The sequence below is a fragment of the Ambystoma mexicanum genome, chromosome 13, assembly GCF_040938575.1.
Source record: "Ambystoma mexicanum isolate Mex_15411 chromosome 13, UKY_AmexF1_1, whole genome shotgun sequence".
Lineage (NCBI taxonomy): Eukaryota > Metazoa > Chordata > Amphibia > Caudata > Ambystomatidae > Ambystoma > Ambystoma mexicanum.
In genome coordinates, this window is record NC_090938.1 from 200,245,764 (window position 1) to 200,258,224 (window position 12,461).

The following is a 12,461-nucleotide window of genomic DNA, read 5'->3' on the forward strand; positions in this document are numbered from 1 at the left end:
CTGCCTCCAATACCATTGTTTGGCTGGCCACGCCTCCAATACCATGGTTTGGCTGGGCCCGCCTCCAGTTCCATGGATACGGCTGGCCCCGCCTCCAGTTCCCTGGTTTTGGCTGTCCCCGGCTTCAGTTCCATGGTTTTGGCTGGCCCCGTCTCCAATACCATGGATTTGGCTTGCCCCGCCTCCAATACCATGGTTTTGTCTGGCCCCGCCTCCAGTTACATGGTTTTGTCTGGCCCCATCTCCAGTTACATGGTTTTGTCTGGCCCCCCTCCAATACAATGTTTTTGGCTGGCCCCGCCTCCAGTTCCATAGATACGGCTGGCCCCGCTTCCAGTTCCCTGGTTTTGGCTGGCCCCGCCTCCAATGCCATTGTTTTGGCTGGCCCCGCCTCCAGTTACATGGTTTTGGCTGGCCCTGCCTCCAGTTCCATGGTTTTGTCTGGCCCTGCCTTTGGTTCCCTGGTTATGGGATGGCCCCGCCTCCAGTTCCCTGGTTTTGGCTGGCCCCACCTCCAATACCATGGTTTTGGCTGGCCCTGCCTCCAATTCCATGGTTTTGGCTGGCCCGCCTCCAGTTACATGGTTTTGGCTGGCCCCGCCTCCAATACCATGGTTTAGGCTGGCCCTGCCTCCAATACCATGGTTTTGGCTGGTCCCGCCTCCAATACCATGGTTTTGCCTGGCCCCGCCTCCAATAACATGGTTTAGGCTGGCCCCGCCTCCAAGTACATGGTTTGGCTGGCCCCGCCTCCAATACCATCGTTGTGGCTGGCCCCGCCTCCAGTTACATGGTTTTGGCAGGCCCCGCCTCCAATACCATGGTTTTGGTTGGCCCGCCTCCAATACCATGGTTTTGGATGGCCCCGCCTCCAATACCATGGTTTTGGCTGGCCCCGCCTCCAATACCATGGTTTTGGTTTGCCCCGCCTCCAATACTAGTTTTGGCTGGCCCCGCCTCCAATACCATGGTTGCGGCTGGCCCTGCCTCCAGTTACATGGTTTTGGCTGGCCCCGCTTCCAATACTATGGTTTTGGCTGGCCCCGCCTCTATACCATGGTTTTGTCTGGCCCTGCCTCCAGTTACATGGTTTTGGCTGGCCCTGCCTCCAATACTATGGGTTTGCCTGGCCACGCCTCCAATACCATAGTTTTGGCTGGCCCTGTCTCCAATACCATGGATTTGGCTGGCCCCGCCTCCAGTTACATGGTTTTGTCTGGCCCGCCTCCAATACAATGTTTTTGGCTGGCCCTGCCTCCAGTTCCATGGATACAGCTGGCCCCACCTCCAGTTCCCTGGTTTTGGCTGGCTCCGCCTCCAGTCCCATGGATACGGCTGGCCTCGCCTCCAGTTACATGGTTTGGCTGGCCCTGCCTCCAGTTACATGGTTTTGTCTGGCCCTGCCTGCGGTTCCCTGGTTATGGGATGGCCCCGCCTCCAGTTCCCTGGTTTTGGCTGGCCCCACCTCCAATACCATGGTTTTGGCTGGCCCTGCCTCCAATTCCATGGTTTTGGCTGGCCCACCTCCAGTTACATGGTTTTGGCTGGCCCCGCCTCCAATACCGTGGTTTAGGCTGGCCCTGCCTCTAATACCATGCTTTTGGCTGGCCTTGGCTCCAATACCATGTTTGTGGCTGGCCCTGCCTCCAGTTACATGGTTTTGGCAGGCCCCGCCTCCAATACCATGGTTTTGGTTGGCCCGCCTCCAATACCATGGTTTTGGATGGCCCTGCCTCCATTACCATGGTTTTGGCTGGCCCTGCCTCCAATACCATGGTTTTGGTTTGCCCCGCCTACAATACTAGTTTTGGCTGGCACCACCTCCAATAACATGGTTGCGGCTGGCCCCGTCTCCAGTTACATGGTTTTGGCTGACCCCGCTTCCAATACCATGGTTTTGGCTGGCCCCGCCTCTATACCATGGTTTTGGCTGGCCCTGCCTCCAATACCATGGGTTTGCCTGGCCACGCCTCCAATACCATAGTTTTGGCTGGCCCCGCCTCCAATACCATGGATTTGGCTTGCCCCGCCTCCAGTTACATGGTTTTGTCTGGCCCGCCTCCAATACAATGTTTTTGGCTGGCCCCGCCTCCAGTTCCATGGATACAGCTGGCCCCACCTCCAGTTCCCTGGTTTTGGCTGGCTCCGCCTCCAGTTCCATGGATACGGCTGGCCCCGCCTCCAGTTACATGGTTTTGGCTGGCCCTGCCTCCAGTTACATGGTTTTGTCTGGCCCTGCCTGCGGTTCCCTGGTTATGGGATGGCCCCGCCTCCAGTTACCTGGTTTTGGCTGGCCCCACCTCCAATACCATGGTTTTGGCTGGCCCTGCCTCCAATTCCATGGTTTTGGCTGGCCCACCTCCAGTTACATGGTTTTGGCTGGCCCCGCCTCCTATAACATGGTTTTGGCTGGCCCCGCCTCCAGTTACATGGTTTTGGCTGGCCCTGCCTCCAATACCATGGGTTTGGCTGGCCCCGCCTCCAATACCATAGTTTTGGCTGGCCCCGCCTCCAATACCATGGATTTGGCTGGCCCCGCCTCCAATACCATGGATACGGCTGGCCCCGCCTCCAGTTCCATGGATACGGCTGGCCCCGCCTCCAGTTCCCTGGTTTTGGCTGGCCCCGCCTCCAGTTCCATGGTTTTGGCTGGCCCCATCTCCAATACCATGGATTTGGCTGGCCCCGCCTCCAATACCATGGTTTTGTCTGGCCCCGCCTCCAGTTACATGTTTTTGTCTGGCCCCATCTCCAGTTACATGGTTTTGTCTGGCCCCCCTCCAATAAAATGTTTTTGGCTGGCCCCGCCTCCAGTTCCATAGATACGGCTGGCCCCGCTTCCAGTTCCCTGGTTTTGACTGGCCCCGCCTCCAGTTCCATGGATACAGCTGGCCCCGCCTCCAATGCCATTGTTTTGGCTGGCCCCGCCTCCAGTTACATGGTTTTGGCTGGCCCTGCCTCCAGTTCCATGGTTTTGTCTGGCCCTGCCTGCGGTTCCCTGGTTATGGGATGGCCCCGCCTCCAGTTCCCTGGTTTTGGCTGGCCCCACCTCCAATACCATGGTTTTGGCTGGCCCTGCATCCAATTCCATGGTTTTGGCTGGCCCGCCTCCAGTTACATGGTTTTGGCTGGCCCCGCCTCCAATACCATGGTTTAGGCTGGCCCTGCCTCCAATAAGATGGTTTTGGCTGGTCCCGCCTCCAATACCATGGTTTTGGCTGGCCCCGCCTCCAATTCCATGGTTTTGGCTGGCCCGGCCTCCAGTTACACGGTTTTGGCTGGCCCCGCCTCCAATAGCAGGGTTTTGGCTGGCCCCGACTCCAATACCATGGTTTTGGCTGGCTCTGCCTCCAGTTACATGGTTTTGGCTGGCTCCGCCTCCAATACCATGGTTGTGGCTGGCCCCGCCTCCAAGTACATGGTTTGGCTGGCCCCGCCTCCAATACCATGGTTGTGGCTGGCCCCGCCTCCAATTACATGGTTTTGGCTGGCCCCGCCTCCAATTACATGGTTTTGGCTGGCCCCGCCTCCAATACTATGGTTTTTGCTGGCCCGCCTCCAATACCATGGTTTTGGATGGCCCGGCCTCCAGTTACATGGTTTTGGCTGGCCACGCCTCTAATAACATGCTTTTGGCTGGCCCTGGCTCCAATACCATGTTTGTGGCTGGTCCTGCCTCCAGTTACATGGTTTTGGCAGGCCCCGCCTCCAATACCATGGTTTTGGTTGGCCCGCCTCCAATACCATGGTTTTGGATGGCCCTGCCTCCATTACCATGGTTTTGGCTGGCCCCGCCTCCAATACTATGGTTTTGGTTTGCCCCGTCTCCAATACTAGTTTTGGCTGGCCCCGCCTCCAATACCATGGTCGCAGCTGGCCCCGCCTCCAGTTACATGGTTTTGGCTGGCCCCGCTTCCAATACCATGGTTTTGGCTGGCCCTGCCTCTATACCATGGTTTTGGCTGGCCCCACCTCCAGTTACGTGGTTTTGGCTGGCCCCGCCTCCAATACCATGGGTTTGGCTGGCCCCGCCTCCAATACCATAGTTTTGGCTGGCCCCGCCTCCAATACCATAGTTTTGGCTGGTCCTGCCTCCAGTTCCCTGGTTTTGGCTGGCCCTGCCTCCAGTTCCATGGTTTTGGCTGTCCCCGTTTCCAATACCATGGATTTGGCTGGCCCCGCCTCCAATACCATGGTTTTGTCTGGCCCCGCCTCCAATACAATGTTTTTGGCTGGCCCCGCCTCCAGTTCCATAGATACGTCTGGCCCCGCTTCCAGTTCCCTGGTTTTGGCGGGCCCCGCCTCCAGTTCCATGGATACGGCTGGCCCCGCCTCCAATGCCATTGTTTTGGCTGGCCCCGCCTCCAGTTACATGGTTTTGGCTGGCCCTGCCTCCAGTTCCATGGTTTTGTCTGGCCCTGGCTGCGGTTCCCTGGTTATGGGATGGCCCCGCCTCCAGTTCCCTGGTTTTGGCTGGCCCCACCTCCCATTACCATGGTTTTGGCTGGCCCTGCCTCCAATTCCATGGTTTTGGCTGGCCCGCCTCCAGTTACATGGTTTTGGCTGGCCCCGTCTCCAATACCATGGTTTAGGCTGGCCCTGCCTCCAATGCCATGGTTTAGGCTGGCCCTGCCTCCAATACCATGGTTTTGGCTGGCTCTGCCTCCAGTTACATGGTTTTGGCTGGCTCCGCCTCCAATACCATGGTTGTGGCTGGCCCCGCCTCCAAGTACATGGTTTGGCTGGCCCCGCCGCCAATACCATGGTTGTGGCTGGCCCCGCCTCCAGTTACATGGTTTTGGCTGGCCCCGCCTCCAATACTATGGTTTTTGCTGGCCCCGCCTCCAATTACATGGTTTTGGCTGGCCCGGCCTCCAGTTACATGGTTTTGGCTGGCCCCGCCTCTAATACCATGCTTTTGGCTGGCCCTGGCTCCAATACCATGTTTGTGGCTGGCCCTGCCTCCAGTTACATGGTTTTGGCAGGCCCCGCCTCCAATACCATGGTTTTGGATGGCCCTGCCTCCATTACCATGGTTTTGGCTGGCCCCGCCTCCAATACCATGGTTTTGGTTTGCCCCGCCTCCAATACTAGTTTTGGCTGGCCCCGCCTCCAATACCATGGTTGCGGCTGGCCCCGCCTCCAGTTACATGGTTTTGGCTGGCCCCGCTTCCAATACCATGGTTTTGGCTGGCCCCGCCTCGATACCATGGTTTTGGCTGGCCCTGCCTCCAGTTACATGGTTTTGGCTGGCCCTGCCTCCAATACCATGGGTTTGCCTGGCCACGCCTCCAATACCATAGTTTTGGCTGGCCCCGCCTCCAATACCATGGATTTGGTTGGCCCCGCCTCCAGTTACATTGTTTTGGCTGGCTCCGCCTCCAATACCATGGTTGTGGGTTGCCCCGCCTCCAAGTACATGGTTTGGCTGGCCCCGCCTCCAATACCATGGTTGTGGCTGACCCCGTCTCCAGTTACATGGTTTTGGCTGGCCCCGCCTCCAATACTATGGTTTTGGCTGGCCCCGCCTCCAGTTACATGGTTTTGGCTGGCCCGGCCTCCAGTTACATGGTTTTGGCTGGCCCCGCCTCTAATACCATGCTTTTGGCTGGCCCTGGCTCCAATACCATGTTTGTGGCTGGCCCTGCCTCCAGTTACATGGTTTTGGCAGGCCCCGCCTCCAATACCATGGTTTTGGTTGGCCCGCCTCCAATACCATGGTTTTGGATGGCCCTGCCTCCATTACCATGGTTTTGGCTGGCCCCGCCTCCAATACCATGGTTTTGGTTTGCCCTGCCTCCAATACTAGTTTTGGCTGGCCCCGCCTCCAATACCATGGTTGCGGCTGGCCCTGCCTCCAGTTACATGGTTTTGGCTGGCCCCGCTTCCAATACCATGGTTTTGGCTGGCCCCGCCTCTATACCATGGTTTTGGCTGGCCCTGCCTCCAGTTACATGGTTTTGGCTGGCCCTGCCTCCAATACCATGGGTTTGCCTGGCCACGCCTCCAATACCATAGTTTTGGCTGGCCCCGCCTCCAATACCATGGATTTGGCTGGCCCCGCCTCCAGTTACATGGTTTTGTCTGGCCCGCCTCCAATACGTTGTTTTTGGCTGGCCCCGCCTCCAGTTCCATGGATACAGCTGGCCCCACCTCCAGTTCCCTGGTTTTGGCTGGCTCCGCCTCCAGTTCCATGGATACGGCTGGCCCCGCCTCCAGCAACATGGTTTTGTCTGGCCCTGCCTGCGGTTCCCTGGTTATGGGATGGCCCCGCCTCCAGTTCTCTGGTTTTGGCTGGCCCCACCTCCAATAACATGGTTTTGGCTGGCCCTGCCTCCAATTCCATGGTTTTGGCTGGCCCACCTCCAGTTACATGGTTTTGGCTTGCCCCGCCTCCAATACCGTGGTTTAGGCTGGCCCTGCCTCCAATACCATGGTTTTGGCTGGCCCCGCCTCCAATACCATGGTTTTGGCTGACCCCGCCTCCAATATCATGGTTTTGGCTGGCCCGGCCTCCAGTTACATGGTTTTGGCTGGCCCCGCCTCCAATACCATGGTTTAGGCTGGCCCTGCCTCCAATACCATGGTTTTGGATGGCCTCGACTCCAATACCATGGTTTTGGCTGGCCCTGCCTCCAGTTACATGGTTTTGGCTGGCTCCGCCTCCAATACCATGGTTCTGGCTGGCCCCGCCTCCAGTTACATGGTTTTGGCTGGCCCGCCTCCAATACCATGGTTGTGGCTGGCCCCGCCTCCATTTACATGGTTTTGGCTGGCCCACCTCCAATACCATGGTTTTGGCTTGCCCCGCCTCCAATACTAGTTTTGGTTGGCCCCGCCTCCAATACCATGGATGTGGCTGGCCCCGCCTCCAGTTACATCGTTTTGGCTGGCCCCGCTTCCAATACCATGGTTTTGGCTGGCCCTGCCTCCTATACCATGGTTTTGGCTGGCCCCACCTCCAGTTACATGGTTTTGGCTGGCCCGCCTCCAATACCATGGGTTTGGCTGGCCCCGCCTCCAATACCATAGTTTTGGCTGGCCCCGCCTCCAGTACCATGGATTTGGCTGGCCCCGCCTCCAATTACATGGTTTTGGCTGGCCCTGCCTCCAGTTACATGGTTTTGTCTGGCCCGCCTCCAATACAATGGTTTTGGCTGGCCCCGCCTCCAGTTCCATGGATACGGCTGGCCCCGCCTCCAGTTCCATGGATACGGCTGGCCCCGCCTCCAATACCATGGTGTTGGCTGGCCCCGCCTCCAGTTACATGGCTTTGGCTGGCACCGCCTCCAGTTACATAGTTATGGGATGCCCCCCCTCCAGTTCCATGGTTATGGGATGGCCCTGCCTCCAGTTCCCTGGTTTTGGCTGGCCCCGACTCCAATACCATGGATTTGGCTGGCCCCGCCTCCAATACCATGGATCTGGCTGGCCCTGCCTCCAATACCATGGTTTTGGCTGGCCCCGCCTCCAGTTACATGGTTTTGTCTGGACCACCTCCAGTTACATGGTTTTGTCTGGCCCGCCTCCAATACAATGTTTTTGGTTGGCCCCGCCTCCAATACCATGGTTTAGGCTAGCCCTGCCTCCAATACCATGGTTTTGGCTGGTCCCGCCTCCAATACCATGGTTTTGGCTGGCCCCGCATCCAATACCATGGTTTTGGCTGGCCCCGCCTCCAGTTACATGGTTACAAGGTGTTCCATGGTTACATGGTGTTCCACGGTTTTGGCTGGCCCTGTCTCCAGTTACATGGTTTTGCTGGCCCCGCCTCCAGTTCCATGGTTTGACCCCACGTGTTAGGGAGAATTCTCATTCTATGGCTAATTTCCTTCACCTAGTGAGTCCCCCAGCAGCTTTGCTGGATTTCTGGAGTTTATTTTTTCCACTTGGTAAAAGTGTGGGCCTTTTCCCACTCTTACATGTGTTTATTCCTACTGTTTGTGTGATCTTGGGCTCTGTAGCACACCACTCCATGAGACCCACTTTTATGTGTGTTACACAGCACCTTCAGTGCATTGACACAGGGTTGTCTTTTAGACTTCCCACTGACTCTATTTTTCTGGGGCTGACTACTCTCCCCCAGAAAGAGGTAACGTTACCATTTACTTTATGTAGTCATTTAAAACTAGAGACCCAGTGCACCCCATCGTACATGGAGTACTGGAACAGGTTAATTACTATCCCTTTTTGTCTGGGCCTCTCTGAGCATTGTTTTGCTCTTTTAACATTTAGACTTGGCTGGTGGCAGTGGTATCTACCCTAACTTTTCTACCGCGATTATACTATATAAACGTGGTATTGTTCCAGGCTATATAAGTAGTAGGCATGAACGCATTGGATGATCCATACATCATACAGACTGCTCAAAACTGGTATAACTGTGAGGAGGCACCCACTGGATCCTCCATAGATCATTCATACTGCACAAAACTAGTATGAATTTAAGTAAAAGTGAGGCACACACTGGATCCTCCATAGATCATTCATACTGATCGAAACTGGTATGAATCTAAGTAGGAGGCATGAACTCATTGGATCATCTATGCATCATTCATAATGGTTGAAACTGGTATGAATGTAAGTAGGAGGCATGAACTCATTGGATCACCCATATATCATTCATACTGCTGGAAAATGGTATAACTGTAAGTAGAAGTAAGGTACCCACTGGATCCTCCATACATCATTCATACTGCTCGAAACTGGTATAAATGTAAGTAGGAGGCAGTCACCCACTGGATCATCCATGCATCATTCATCCTGCTCGAAACTGGCATGAATGTAAGTAGGAGGCATGAACTCATTGGATCATCAATACATCATTCATACTGGTCGAAACTGTTAGGAATGTAAGTAGGAGGCATGAACTCATTGGATCACCCATACATCATTCATACTACATGCAACTGGTACAAATGCAAGTAGAAGGGAGGCACCCACTGGATCCTCCATACATCATTCATACTGCTCGATACTGATATAAATGTAGGTAGGAGGCATGAACTCATTAGATCACCCGTACATCATTCATAGTGCTCGAAACTGGTATAAATGTAAGTAGAAGGGAGGTATCCCACTGGATCACCGATACATCATTCATACTGCTCGAAACTGGTATACATGTAGGGAGGCATCTACTGGATCCTACATATATCATTCATACTGCTCGAAACTGGTATGAATGTAAGTAAAATTGAGGCACCCACTGGATCCTACATACATCATTCATACTGTTTGAAACTGGGATGAATGTAAGTAGGAGGCATGAACTCATTAGATCACCCATACATCATTCAAACTGCTCGAAACTGGTATAAATGTAAGTAGGAGGCATGCGCTCATTGGATCACCCGTATATCATTCATACTGCTTGAAACTGGTATGAATGTAAGTAGAAGGGAGGCATCCCACTGGATCACCCATACATCATTCATACTGCTCGAAACTGGTATACATGTAGGGAGGCATCTACTGGATCCTACATATATCATTCATACTGCTCGAAACTGGTATGAATGCAAGTAAAATTGAGGCACCCACTGGATCCTCCATACATCATTCATAATGGTTGAAACTGGGATGAATGTAAGTAGGAGGCATGAACTCATTAGATCACCCATACATCATTCAAACTGCTCGAAACTGGTATAAATGTAAGTAGGAGGCATGCACTCATTGGATCACCCGTATATCATTCATATTGCTTGAAACTGGCATGAATGTAAGTAGAAGGGAGGCATCCCACTTGATCACCCATACATCATTCATACTGCTCGAAACTGGTATACATGTAGGGAGGCATCTACTGGATCCTACATATATCATTCATACTGCTCGAAACTGGTATGAATGTAAGTAAAATTGAGGCACCCACTGGATCCTCCATACATCATTCATACTGGTTGAAACTGGGATGAATGTAAGTAGGAGGCATGAACTCATTAGATCACCCGTATAACATTCATACTGCTTGAAACGGGTATGAATGTAAGTAGGAGGCAGGCACCCACTGGATATCCATACATCATTCATACTGCTCGAAATTGGTATGAATGTAAGTAGGAGGCAGGCACCCACTGGATCATCCATACATCATTCATACTGCGCAAAACTTTTATACATGTAGGGAATCACCCACTGGATCCTCCATAGATCATTCATACTGCTCGAAATTGGTATGAATGTAAGTAGGAGGCAGGCACCCACTGGATATCCATACATCATTCATACTGCTCCAAACTGGTATGAATGTAAGTAGGAGGCATGAACTCACTGGATCATCCATACATCATTCATACTGCGCAAAACTGTTATACATGTAGGGAATCACCCACTGGATCCTCCATAGATCATTCATACTGCTCGAAACTGTTATGAATGTAAGTAAAAATGAGGCACTCACTGGATCCTCCATATATCATTCATACTGCTCGAAACTGGTATGAATCTAAGTAGAAGGCATGAACTCATTGGATCATCTATACATCATTCATAATGGTTGAAACTGGGATGAATGTAAGTAGGAGGCATGAACTCATTAGATCATCCATACATCATTCATACTGCTCGAAACTGGTATAAATGTAAGTAGAAGGGAGGCACCCACTGGATCCTCCATACATCATTAATGCTGCTCGAAACTGGTATGAATGTAAGTAGGAGGCATTCACTCATTGGATCATCCATACATCATTCATACTGCTCAAAACTGGTATAAATGTAAGGAGGCACTCACTGGATCCTCCATACATCATTCATACTGATCGAAACTGGTATAAATGTAAGTAGGAGGGAGGAACCCACTGGATCCTCCATACATCATTCATACTGCTCGAAATTTGTTTAAATGTAAGTATGAGGCATGAACTCATTCGATCATCCATACATCATACAGACTGCTCGAAACTGGTATAAATGTAGGGAGGCACCCACTGGATCCTCCATACATCATTCATACTGCTCGAAACTAGTATGAATGTAAGTAAAAGTGAGGCACACACTGGATCCTCCATACATCATTCATACTTACTGCTCGAAACTGGTATGAATCTAAGTAGGAGGAATGAACTCATTGGATCACCCATATATCATTCATACTGCTCGAAACTGGCATAACTGTAAGTAGAAGGGAGGCACCCACTGGATCCTCCATACATCATTCATACTGCTCGAAACTGGTATAAATGTAAGTAGGAGGCAAGAACTCATTGGATCACTCGTACATCATTCATACTACTCGAAAATGGTATGAATGTGTTATTCTTATAAGGCAAATAATAATATAACTGATAACCACACAGTCACAGTAACACATAATACACTAACCTGTTCCTGAGACTTGAATTTGAAGAGTGGAGAATTCTCCTAGCCTCCCCTCAACCCCCAGATCAAAGTCAGGGAAGTGAGAGCCGACCAGGGAAACCCCCTTGGGGAAGAAAACCCGGGATGGATTGTGTGCACTGAGAATGTTCCCTGAAACGCCTTCAGTTTCGTCTCAATCTTCTTTCCGTAAATGGAAGTTACGTCACTTCCGTAATGGAACTAAAAAGAAAAGAAGATGTTAAGCCTGAATCCCTTGAAGCTGAACTTGATCCTATTGAAACAGTGATTACCCTTTAGCTGAAATTAGTATGGAGCAGAAGTCCAAGGGGAGGCGTTCTGATGGTATTTTTGTCGGATCTTGCTTTAATACTGCAAAATGGAATGCTAATATTAATGAAGAAATAGAGAATTAAAAGAAAGTGGAGCTGTGAAAATCATATGTGAATGTGCCTACCAGTCATCAGGATGTAATCTGCCTCCTAATCTTAACAGAAAGAAAGGATCTGTTGTTCTGCTGCAAGGTGCTATGGGAATGGTAGTTCTTGTGAGTGCCTCGAGGAAGCTACTGTGAAAACGGAAGAATAAATAGAATAGAATCCTTTGACCAATACTAATACTGAGAAAGGGGTATGAGGCTGGCAACGTACCGCTTGGAGAATCCTTGTATAAATGGAGGGTCAGGCTTGTTAAGGTGAAAGTGCCGGCACAGCCATAGAGAAACCTTTGTATCTGGCAGTGGAAGGAAAGAAACAGGGAATGATTGAGAGCAGTAGCAAAAGTAGAGATCGCAAGAAAGTACAATCCTATGGATGTACCGATACTCACTTAGCGTGGTAACTGTAAGAGTAGCAACACGCTGTTGTACAGGACTGGCATCCTGAAATACTATTACTTCCTGAAGGGGCGGAGCCAACCCCGTTGCGGTCTGTGGAAAGACTGCACCGTAACTCTCAGGAATCACAGACATCTTGCTAGAACAGTGTTGTACGGATCGCGCAGGTCGCCAGCGATGCCACACAGACAGTCGATGACAGCGATCCATAACAGTATGCCCCCTCCAAAGGGGGAAAAAACCCGGCTTGCCCGGGTGGCGGAGATGAAAAAGGAAAACCAGACATGGCCCAGGAACATTCCGC